Here is a 10,893-nt window from a genome sequence, read left to right on the forward strand (position 1 = left end):
GTCATATTGACCTCGGCTATCGCCTCGGTCAATATGTCATCTGCCGGTGAATATCACATCATATTCAATGGTTCACTAGTCAATAATTGTTTAATATTGCAGTCAATTACAAATAGCTTACAAAGTCTAATTCACTCATTATTATTAGCAAATTAGCGTCAAGGGATATTTGCAAATTATGTTAAAATATTGTCTATATCTCATTATATAAAAGCATCTAAAGATTCGACCTATAACAAAACCCCATAAAAGCAATATTTGTGTGTTTCAAAGAAAACTACATCAAATACAAATATCAACAGACGCAAAAATGAATAACTATACTAGCATGAGTTCATCATTTACGTCTTCATGCTTTTTAGTTGAAATGATATAAATGACAATACAATCACCATAGCAAAAAAAAAACAAAAAAAAACAACAACTAAAAAACAAACAAAAAAACAAACAAACAACAAAACACAACAACAGTGTCTATGAAAAATTAAAAATCTTTTGTATGTTTACATTCAATTATATTTTATATAGTATTTATATTTTTGTAGAATATGTAAAAAAGTGATATTATGAGAAAAATCATATGACTTGCAAAGAAACAAAAAAAAACCCAAAAACTTTACTTTAATCAGTTTACTTTTATAAAACATATTTGGTTTCACTCAAAAGAAGTTGTCAATTGCTAAGCGTTTGTTGTGATGGGCCAAACTATCCTTTCGAACGTCAATTGTTTTGTAATGCAAACATCAATCAGTGTTTCTTTATATCAAATACCCAAAAGCAATTAAATTGCGTCGTCTTTGTCTGAATAAGACACTTAATGATAGATACAAGTGTTAGTAAATAGCTTTTAAACCGTACAAGAAGGTTCTTATACGTCTTAACATGATATACAGATAAAAAATGCTAATAAAACATAAAAAATAAAATAATAATAATGAATAGACGTAACTAAATGACACTCCGACACAAATGTTAATATGGTTACAAGTGCTAGATCCAAATGAAGCAATATGCTTTGTAAATGTAATTGATTTAAATATATTTTTTGGCCGCGTATACTCGTATGAAACGGCCATGCACATCTTTCCTCAAGAAATATCATTAAATAAATTATTTTTCCGAACGTAAATAAATCAAAATTAATTTGTAAAAAAGAATTTATTTTCAGAATTGTCATCATTTCCACTTAATACGACTGAATGGAATCATAAAATATCTGGTTCACCATTTTGTAAATGATCCGAAAAGGAAACAAGAGTTGAGCTAAATTTATTTGAATAGATACTTCTTAAGAATTTGAAGAATTCCTAGATAATGTTGCATTTCGATGAATGTAGAACCGTAGACAATTTCTCCGTAAGTGACATCTTTTTTAAATCTTTTCTTAGACATACCGGAAATGACGAAATGTGTCCGCCTGACAGATGGTTTGTCTGGTAATACTTTCACACGCGCATAATATCAAGATAATTGATTATAACTGAAGGGTAAGATCCTAAAATCTAACAAGACCAAGTAACGAAATTGAATATCTCAATAGTCTTTCTAACAAAAGAATTTTACGAAAAAATTTAAAAATATCTATTTTCAACAAAACGTACTTATCAAAATTTTTGGTTTAGAATGATTTTTTTATCTAGAAATTTCCCAAATATTTCCTTAAATTCCTTTTCCCTTTACATAAAAAACCGTGATTCGGTCGGGGGGAAGGGATAAGTACAATGTTAGGGGTGAAAAAAAACAAAAAAACGTGATCATTTATTGTCTTTGTGCGCAAACGTACATAACAAAATTGAAAAACGAACAAAATTTGTCTTTCTTTTAAAAATAACAAAGTTTGAAGTTTTTTTTTCTTAAAAAATAATTTTTTTTAATATATTACTTTAAAAATAACATAATTATATCCAACAACATATGTGGCTTACGGAGCTTTACTTTCAAAAATTAGACGTATTTAATTTAAAACAAAGTAAAATAATAGGGATTTGGTTCTAATATATTTTTACATTAAGTGCGTGAAAAAAATGTTTACTAGCTTCATAAAGTGATAATTTATATTATATATAGATGTCTTAAAGGTAAAGCCAATTTGTAAATAAACAATGCATTTAAAAACATTGATAAATGATATATGTGAGGTAATAAACGAAAAAGGTTCCTGATATTCAGTTAAGACATCTTCATGCTAGTAATTTTAATAATTTTATAAAGGGACCATACATGTGCACATGATCCTAAAATCTAGCAAGACCAAGTAACGAAATTGAATATCTAAATAGTCATCAAAGTGGATAATTGTGGCATACTGAAAGATGTAAAAATTTATTTAGAAGAAAGCAATCGATTTGTAATTGACACAAATCCTCATTTTAATGGCACCTGTCAAATAAAACCGATAAAACTACCTTAAACATTGTCAAACGCTTAAGCTAGGTCACTAACCGAAATTATTTTGATAAGGCCCTTGCTTCCGAAGGTTAGAATTATTTTCCAATGACACTGAATGCCGTTATGTGAGAAAGACATTAAGATTGGTTGTTAAAGTTACAATGGATGGACTTGATTACATATTTGATCAAAAGCATTGAATGACAAAAATATATAAAATGAAGGTAGATAATTTATTACATAAAAGTCACTCGTACGTTTGTGTTAAATTCATGCTAAAAGTAAGATGAACAAACTGACATTTTTGTAAATTAACAAAGTAATACCCCAATGCCCCTCTTCTATTTCTGTTTGGATCTTCATGTCAATTCGTATTACGAAAGTTTTTATGATTACTGCCACAAACATTTCCCAGCTTTAAATTCAATTTTAATGTTAGAAATGTGAAAATGCCAGTGAAATATATCTTTATTTACATCTTTGCTAAAATACATTTATTAAAACTGTGTTTCCATTTTCAGAAATTGTCTTTGAGTAATGATATACTAATCTATTGTCTGAAACCTAGTGTATTGAAATCCCATGTGAAATCTATGACGGTTTGTTTAATGGGCTTTTGTTGTACATTACTCGTAACGAAAATATCAAATATACAATTTTCCCACTAAATTTTCGCGTATTTACGAGAATTCGGAAATTGTGTTAGTGTGTCATTCAAACTCTTTGAATTCCCATGGCCAAAACCAAGAACAAGGAAAGACAAGGAAAGACAATTAAAATAACTACATTGATACGTTTGAAATACGAATAAATGCATAACAGATATGATGTCAGTAATATCAGTATAATTGTTAACTAAATATATATGTCTCCAAAAGATGTTATAATGCAGATTCAATTAATTGAATTTATGATTACACTTTATACAATTCAACAGCTATTTCACAGTCCCATAAGTAATTTGAAAATTGTTTACATTTGGTAGTTCCTTACATTGACCATTTAAAGTTGTATCCGCTCACAAACTTTTCTATTTTCATTTGAATTTTTTGTTTAGAAAACCCGAGATCAAAATACGTAATAAGCATTTCAATATCAACAGGGAGCTTAGAGACACAATAGTCTAATAGCTATCTTACATGCAGAGAGCTGCAGTCATTTTGACATTCTTCTTTACCTTATTGTTACTTAACTCGTAAAATCGTTTCATATTCAATTCCTTCCTAATGAAAAAAATCCCAACACACACCAAAATATCTAACATAACTATCCGTGGTCCATAGAACTATTAGAACATAGATAATTTTAAACAGTAACACTGCATACTGAAATTATCGCTTTGCCAGTTAGTTCTGTTCTGAAAACACTAAGTGTCTTATTTAGATTCTAAACATTGTACTAAGGTGAGATTCAAGAGAACAACAAAAACAATAAACAAAAAAGAATGAAAATTGAAGATTCAATTTGACAAAGTCTGGTTATGAGATATAATGAATAATACAGCATCTCACCCGATCCCTTACATTGGCATGAAGTCAATCTTCCGTAATAAGAAAGGTTTAGAAACAGTTGACCTATATAACTTGATATATATCACTACAATACATTAAGATGTGCTTCAGTTGCCTAAATAACGAAGTTTGATAATGAATTTATTACAATACATTTTTCAGTAAACCAAACGATACGAGCATGATAAACTTGAACGTTTTTATGACATTTTCTAATTTTAGAGATGGCTTCAACAGAATTCTATCATCATTTTCATTCGTCAAACGAGAAATAACAATATTGTCTCCTTAGATCCCAAGACGCATCTTAAAGACTATTATTTAGTTAAAACGAAAACAAAAAAAAACCTTCATCTGAAGGTACAGAATATTTTCCAAAAACTGGTCCAAAAATTTGAATAATCGTTTTGGGATAAAGGGTACCGAGAAACAATAACATTTAAAATAACGATAAAAATAAACTCTTTAAATCATATTTTCCATTTATGAAACGGGTATGAAATATTGAAAAGTTTACTTTAGTAGACTGAAATCTTGTAAAGTAATTAAAGATATGATACTAATTCTTTGCAGCTACAATAACCTCAATAATGAATGTTTCTAAACACACGTGCGTACTATTTGTTTGTATTTTTTTTACAAATCAGACAGTCGGTCCATTAAACAGAACCTCCTTTATAATAACATATTAATTCCTAAGTGATCGACTACTAATCCAAAAATGATTTCTGAAACAAATGGCAATTAATTACACTCAATATCCGGGATAATTTCTCTCCGGAGATATTCAGTCTCCCCAAAGATCCAACCAGCAATCACATGAAATTGATGGTCTTTTTTAGCTAAACTGACTTACGTTTTCTGATATATAAACATACGGAATAATTATCAAGATCTTAGCACAAATATAATAGCAATTTCGATTTTGGATAAACTGTAAAAAACATTTTATAAATTAATTTCAATGACATTTCCTGAAGTTATTGTATTTTCTATGTTAGTGTTATGTGACACAAGCCAATAAATGACATAAATTTATAAAAAAAGTCACTTGAACAAATGAACCAAAATTTAACCCAACAATCAAACTACGATTAAACGAAATTTGTTGGAATCTTAGAGACGACAAAATCAATTTTAAAACATTCCTTCTACGAAAAAAAACATGTGAAGATTAAAACCAAATTATTGCAGTATGAATCGCTCATTTGCCAAATTGTTAATTGCGCGTCGAATTTGATTGCCCTTTAATTCAAGAATAATAGTAATTTCATTTACAATTCGTAACGTTAAAGAATGTGTATTTGTACTCAACATTTCCAATTCAAGTGAAGAAATGATTTCGAATAATTAAATATCAAAAGCAAATTTATAAACAAATTTCTAAGGTTGGATATATGTGTTTTTCAATACAAGAAATAAAATTTTCGTTTTTGTTTTTTTTAAATATTATGTGATTTAACATTTTCTAGAGTTGCTTATAATGTAATGATATCAACAGTTGTAAGTTAACATTTGTGCCCTACACTTAATTAACAAAAAGAAGCAACAGCAATAAAAATTGGTATTGGTATTAACAGCTAATAACAAAACAAGCATTGGCAGAGAAAGAAATAAAGATACTACAAAAATACTTTAGTACTCTAAGGAGTAAATGCATCAGTTTTAATCAAATTATCCATCATCACGTACTGTTTTATTACACAGAAGTAATTTACTAAATCATTAAAACGTCACCATATCAGAAACAACGGTAATTAGAATTTGCTTGATATATCTTGATATAAATATGAGCCTGCAACATATTCAATTTTGCCGTTGTTTTGGGCTCTCTTTTGGAATTTTGTTTTCATTTTTTGATTATAGAGAGACAAAGCGTAACTGCTTTTTGAGGGAAATTTGCTTAAATTAAGTCATGATTTCATATTTTATGTATATGGTACAGGTCATTTTAAACATGGAAACGTCAAAGCAGATTAACCATCTAAGCTTTGTATTATGTAAAAATTGAAATAAGAGAGAAATGAAGAAATACAACATATCAACACCAATGCAAGTTCACTTATTATTAACCCATTACTTCATATACACGCCTTTTAACGCCTTTTTCACCCCCCCTTTTTGTTGTCTCAAATGGTGAAAAAATGCATTATATAGGCCCTTAACACTTGTTTTTGTTTGAGAAATGTTGTTAAAAAAAGTGACCACTTTTTCGGCGCGGCCCCCCAACCAAAAGATACATCAGGGGGTTGCCAGAAGGGGGATGTGCCCCCTTCTGTTTGGGGGGGGGGGGGTTGAAGGGGGGCGGAGTCCCCCTCATCGCCAAGAAAATTTTGGACTTGTGAGAGGCTATAAATGACCCCAGATTGATCATAAGGTAACGTGTAACCAACGCTGAAAAGCATTTGACTCTATCTCAATCCATTGAGAAGTTGCAGCACTTTGAAATCAATTATAATGGAAAAAATCAACGCAAAATAGTGATTTTTGGCAATTTTGAGATGTCCCCTCGTTGCCATGGTAACAGAAAATTTAAGCCTGATCATGTTGTTGCAAGGGCAATGGTCCAGTTAACATTTGTGCCAAGTTTGATTAGTGTTGAAGCAGTTTTTATAGTATTATAGCAATTTGAACTTGTAACGGGAGACTTTTCAATGAAAACAGCCATTTTTCACAAAATGCTCATGAAGTAATGGGTTAATCTACCAGTTCCGGTTTAAACGAACCTTCATCAGGATAAACATTTTATAAAAAAGTTTAGAGCTAAAGTGTACAAACTATGGATGTCTAGTAAAAATAAAATTGGTGTAGTATTGAAATAAAACACCAAAACACACAAAACAAAAACGAACAACAAATATTGCATGATATATGTAACAATAACCTCAAGTGTTTTTTTTTCGTGTATCTTTACTGTTGCATTACTTATAAATTGGAAATAAGAAGAATGTTGCAATAAAAACAGCAATGTTTCTTTGATCACAAAAAAACACGTACAATGTACAAAACAAATCTTTTACTTTTTCTTTTCTATTTAACCTCTTTCTAGAAGTATACTGAATAACACTCATGTTTAAAAAGCAAATCAATACATAACATAGTGCTTTAAAAAACAGTTGCTAACTGTTATAAAGGTGTTCATAATGACATTACAAAACAGATGTGACAACTTTAACACATTATACAGATTTATTAACAAATGTTTGATAACAAATTTAATGTCTTATTTTATTTACACTCTTTATGTCTGAAATCATTTCATATTAAACAAATCTTTAAAGGTAGTAAATAACAAAAAAGTAATTAATCAATGACCTTATTCAAAAGTTTGTGTACTTTTTTAAATCTAAAATACGTATAATGACAGTGTTGTCAAAAACTTCTCAATACAATTTGTCATTACTTTGAAAGTGTGTTTGTAATGACGTGTAAAATATATTCATTGACAATGACTTTTGCGTTCATCTATTATTCTAGAACAAACTAACTAAAACTATTTCCATACAAACTGGGTAAAAATTGTAGTCCGTCGGGAGAAAACTTATGAATATTAAGAAGTATTAGGCAACCTAACACACTATTTTCCATATAAACTGGAATTATAAAATCTAGATCATGTCACATAACGGCTCTATGTAAGCATGGCAGAAAGAACATTTAATGACTCAATTATGATATAAAAACAAGATAACCAACTTCAATTTTAAAACAAAATATATATCAAATTTTATGTATTTATCCAGGGGGTAATAAACTCTGTGATTTATTTTTTGTTAGATCTAAAAAATCTGAACATTATTGTACAAAGTTTACCTTACTGTATTTTACTTACAGATTTGAATAAACAGCTTTACGCTTGAATATAGAACCAAATTGTAAACATATATATCATATACATTGTATTTTTGAATACTATTCAACTGAGGGAGACACAAAATCCTGTATATCATTTAAGTTGTGTATGCTTAAATTATTAATATCTGTATTTTTCATTAATACCTAAAACATTTCTTTAATTCAAAAACTTTGTCTAGTAAAATATAATTTTTTTGTTTATTTTTAAACATAGACACATATAATAATCAGATTCTCTTTTCATGAATTCGTATGACAATTTGTTGCTGTTCTGAGTAACATCACAAACGAGCGTCTAAACACTGTTTAGTGTCATTTCATGAATACATGTTGACCACTGGTAAAACTGCTTATCATAATAATCAGAGGGTATTGTAAGGCATTATTATATCCACGTGCTACACACACATATTTTACTATTGACTATTGCCAGATGTTTTGCCAACGTATAAAAGATATAGAGACCATTTTCAACCTCTATGAATAGATTTCATATTTTATCAAACGAAAGTAATTTTGCAATAAGCTTTTAACATATACACTGGATACACGTGAATCAATGTACTTAGCGTAAACATACAGTTATTTTTCTGTAATTATAGAATAAATTGAGGTTTTCAATTGTGAGTAATTGTTTCAGGCTCGATATCATTACAATGTTTGCATAACTACAAAACAAACAAAGGAATCAACTTACTATTACAGTCTTTTTTTTCAAGAAGACCGCCGTTTGTATTTGCACAAGGGGAACATATTTCTTTTCACACAGACATATTATGAACTGCAAGTTTAATGATCACAATATAAAACACCTATTGCAATCACAAAGTGTAAACCTTCCTAATGAACTCCAAAGTGTTTTATATTGAATATACATCACAAGTTCAACAAACGTACACTCTTCAAATTAAGAGAAGGTTCCAGTACTCAGATAAAAATAACATATCTACAAAAACAGAACTTAGGAATATAACAGTTAATTGATAATACTAATGTGTAAACAGAAATATTAGATAACGTATCATTTTGATATTTTCTTAAATATTTCTTACAAAATATGTTGAATTATACATGATTAAATTTGGACATTTATAATTTGTTTAAGACAATTTATTATAACTGTTTATAGATATGTAATACCAAAACGAGCATCTCACACTTACCAACAGCTTCCATATATAATTCCTTTGTGGTTTGTTCTCACATATGATAACTTAAAACTACCAAATAATTATTAATGGAATAATGGACTTTTAATTGCTGATATATCCACTTTAAACAATATCCATTGAACAATTATCAAGTTATTAAAATAAATTATTTAAAGAGAAGCAAAATAAATCTTTTAGATGATAAAGAATACATTTGAACAAATTGTTTAGCAGCTTCTCAAACCACTCATTGAAAGGTCCTGTTTGTAAGTGACTAAAAACTATTTATTTCTCTCTATACTTTGATAAGAAGATAAACCATCATAAAAGTTACGCCTTACTTAATAATCGAAAATAAAAAGGTCAATGAAATAGAATGACATTCATTACATGATAAAAGGATGGTTCTAACCAAACAATGGCATTTCTGGAAACGGTAAGTTTTATAGCATTACATTGTTTTTCCCAATATATTGTGACATTGACGTTCAATTTAATTTCTTAACATGAACAAGGAATCTGCCGTTATTTGAACAAGTAAAAACATCGGCTACAACAAATAGATTTTTGAAGTCTTAGAATACAATGTTGATATTACAATAATTATTATTCATTCATGATATCGATATCTGAGGTAAGTAACTTAAAATATGCTTGTTCAATATTTTTGTATGGACAAAAACAACACGGTGTGTGGAAAATAAGGTGTAGAACATTTTTTGACATCTATTTACAAGAGGTGAATGCAACCACTTTTAAGTAAGATATCGGTTAAGGTACAAAATAAACATTTTTATTATATGGTCTAAATATAGCTGCAATTTCATTGGTCCAAGCAGTAGTCAACGGAACTTTTTATTAAATCATATTCACTGGGTGTAGTATTATATTCACTGGCTGAATTTAATTTTCCCAGTCTAAAAATAGATTGAGACTCATATTCAATGACCATACACCGTAGACAGTTAATTACGCGTGTTAATTAAAAAGTAAATGTTGCGTTTTGTTCTTTATGGCATATTTCTCGATTAAAATATCATTACTTTACTGTTATACTTAAAGGCTACACCGCAATGACGAGTATAAACTTGAATTACTTTTGTATGCACAGCGTTCGAGTAGTCGTTGCACACCTAACACGTGCGTCTTTTTTCCTGCGCTTCAACGAGGCAAACATTGTTCATGTATGATTATAAGGTTGTACATTTTTTTTTATCCTTAGCCTTTTCATATAATAAAACAGTTATTAACTAGTGAGCCATTGAATATGATGTGATATTCACCGGCAGAAAGTGATATTGACCTCGGCTATCGCTTCGGTCAATATGTCATCTACCGGTGAATATCATCATTTTCAATGGCTCACTAGTCAATAATTGTGTAATATTTTTATAGAGATAATTTATGAAAATGCAACAAAATACAAGTTGTGTTTCAGTTATTACATGTTAAGTTTCAATGATTTCTTTGGCTTTACAGATTTCTATAATGTCTCTCATTGACTTACTACATTTATATCTTAAATAGTAAACATAGCGTCCAAGAAACCAGAAACCATACATTTGAATAATTGGCGATAAAGAAAATCTCTTGCGAATTAGATTGAAATTGTGAATATATAGATAATGGCTAGTTCATTTCAACAAATTCGTTTCATAAAAGGGCTTTACCATGTTTTTCATATTTGAAAGGATAAACAATATAATATTATAACAATTTGCAATAATCGTATGACAGACAAAAAGATGGATTTGCCATTGTCCTAAAGTCATCTATTTTCTGTCAACTACAGAGATGTTACGCAAAGATGTAAAAGGAGTCTATACATTTTACACGGTTTATACAGTAAACTCCGCTTATAACGAACTCATCGGGACATTCAAAATATGTTCCTTATATCCAGAGTTCCTAGTAAGCATATAGCGAATCAGTTCCTTGTATCAGGAGTTTTTTATAGCGAACAGATTTACATATAACGAACTGATTGT

The sequence above is a fragment of the Ruditapes philippinarum genome, unplaced genomic scaffold (assembly GCF_026571515.1).
Source record: "Ruditapes philippinarum isolate M1 unplaced genomic scaffold, ASM2657151v2 ctg677_1_1_1_1, whole genome shotgun sequence".
Lineage (NCBI taxonomy): Eukaryota > Metazoa > Mollusca > Bivalvia > Venerida > Veneridae > Ruditapes > Ruditapes philippinarum.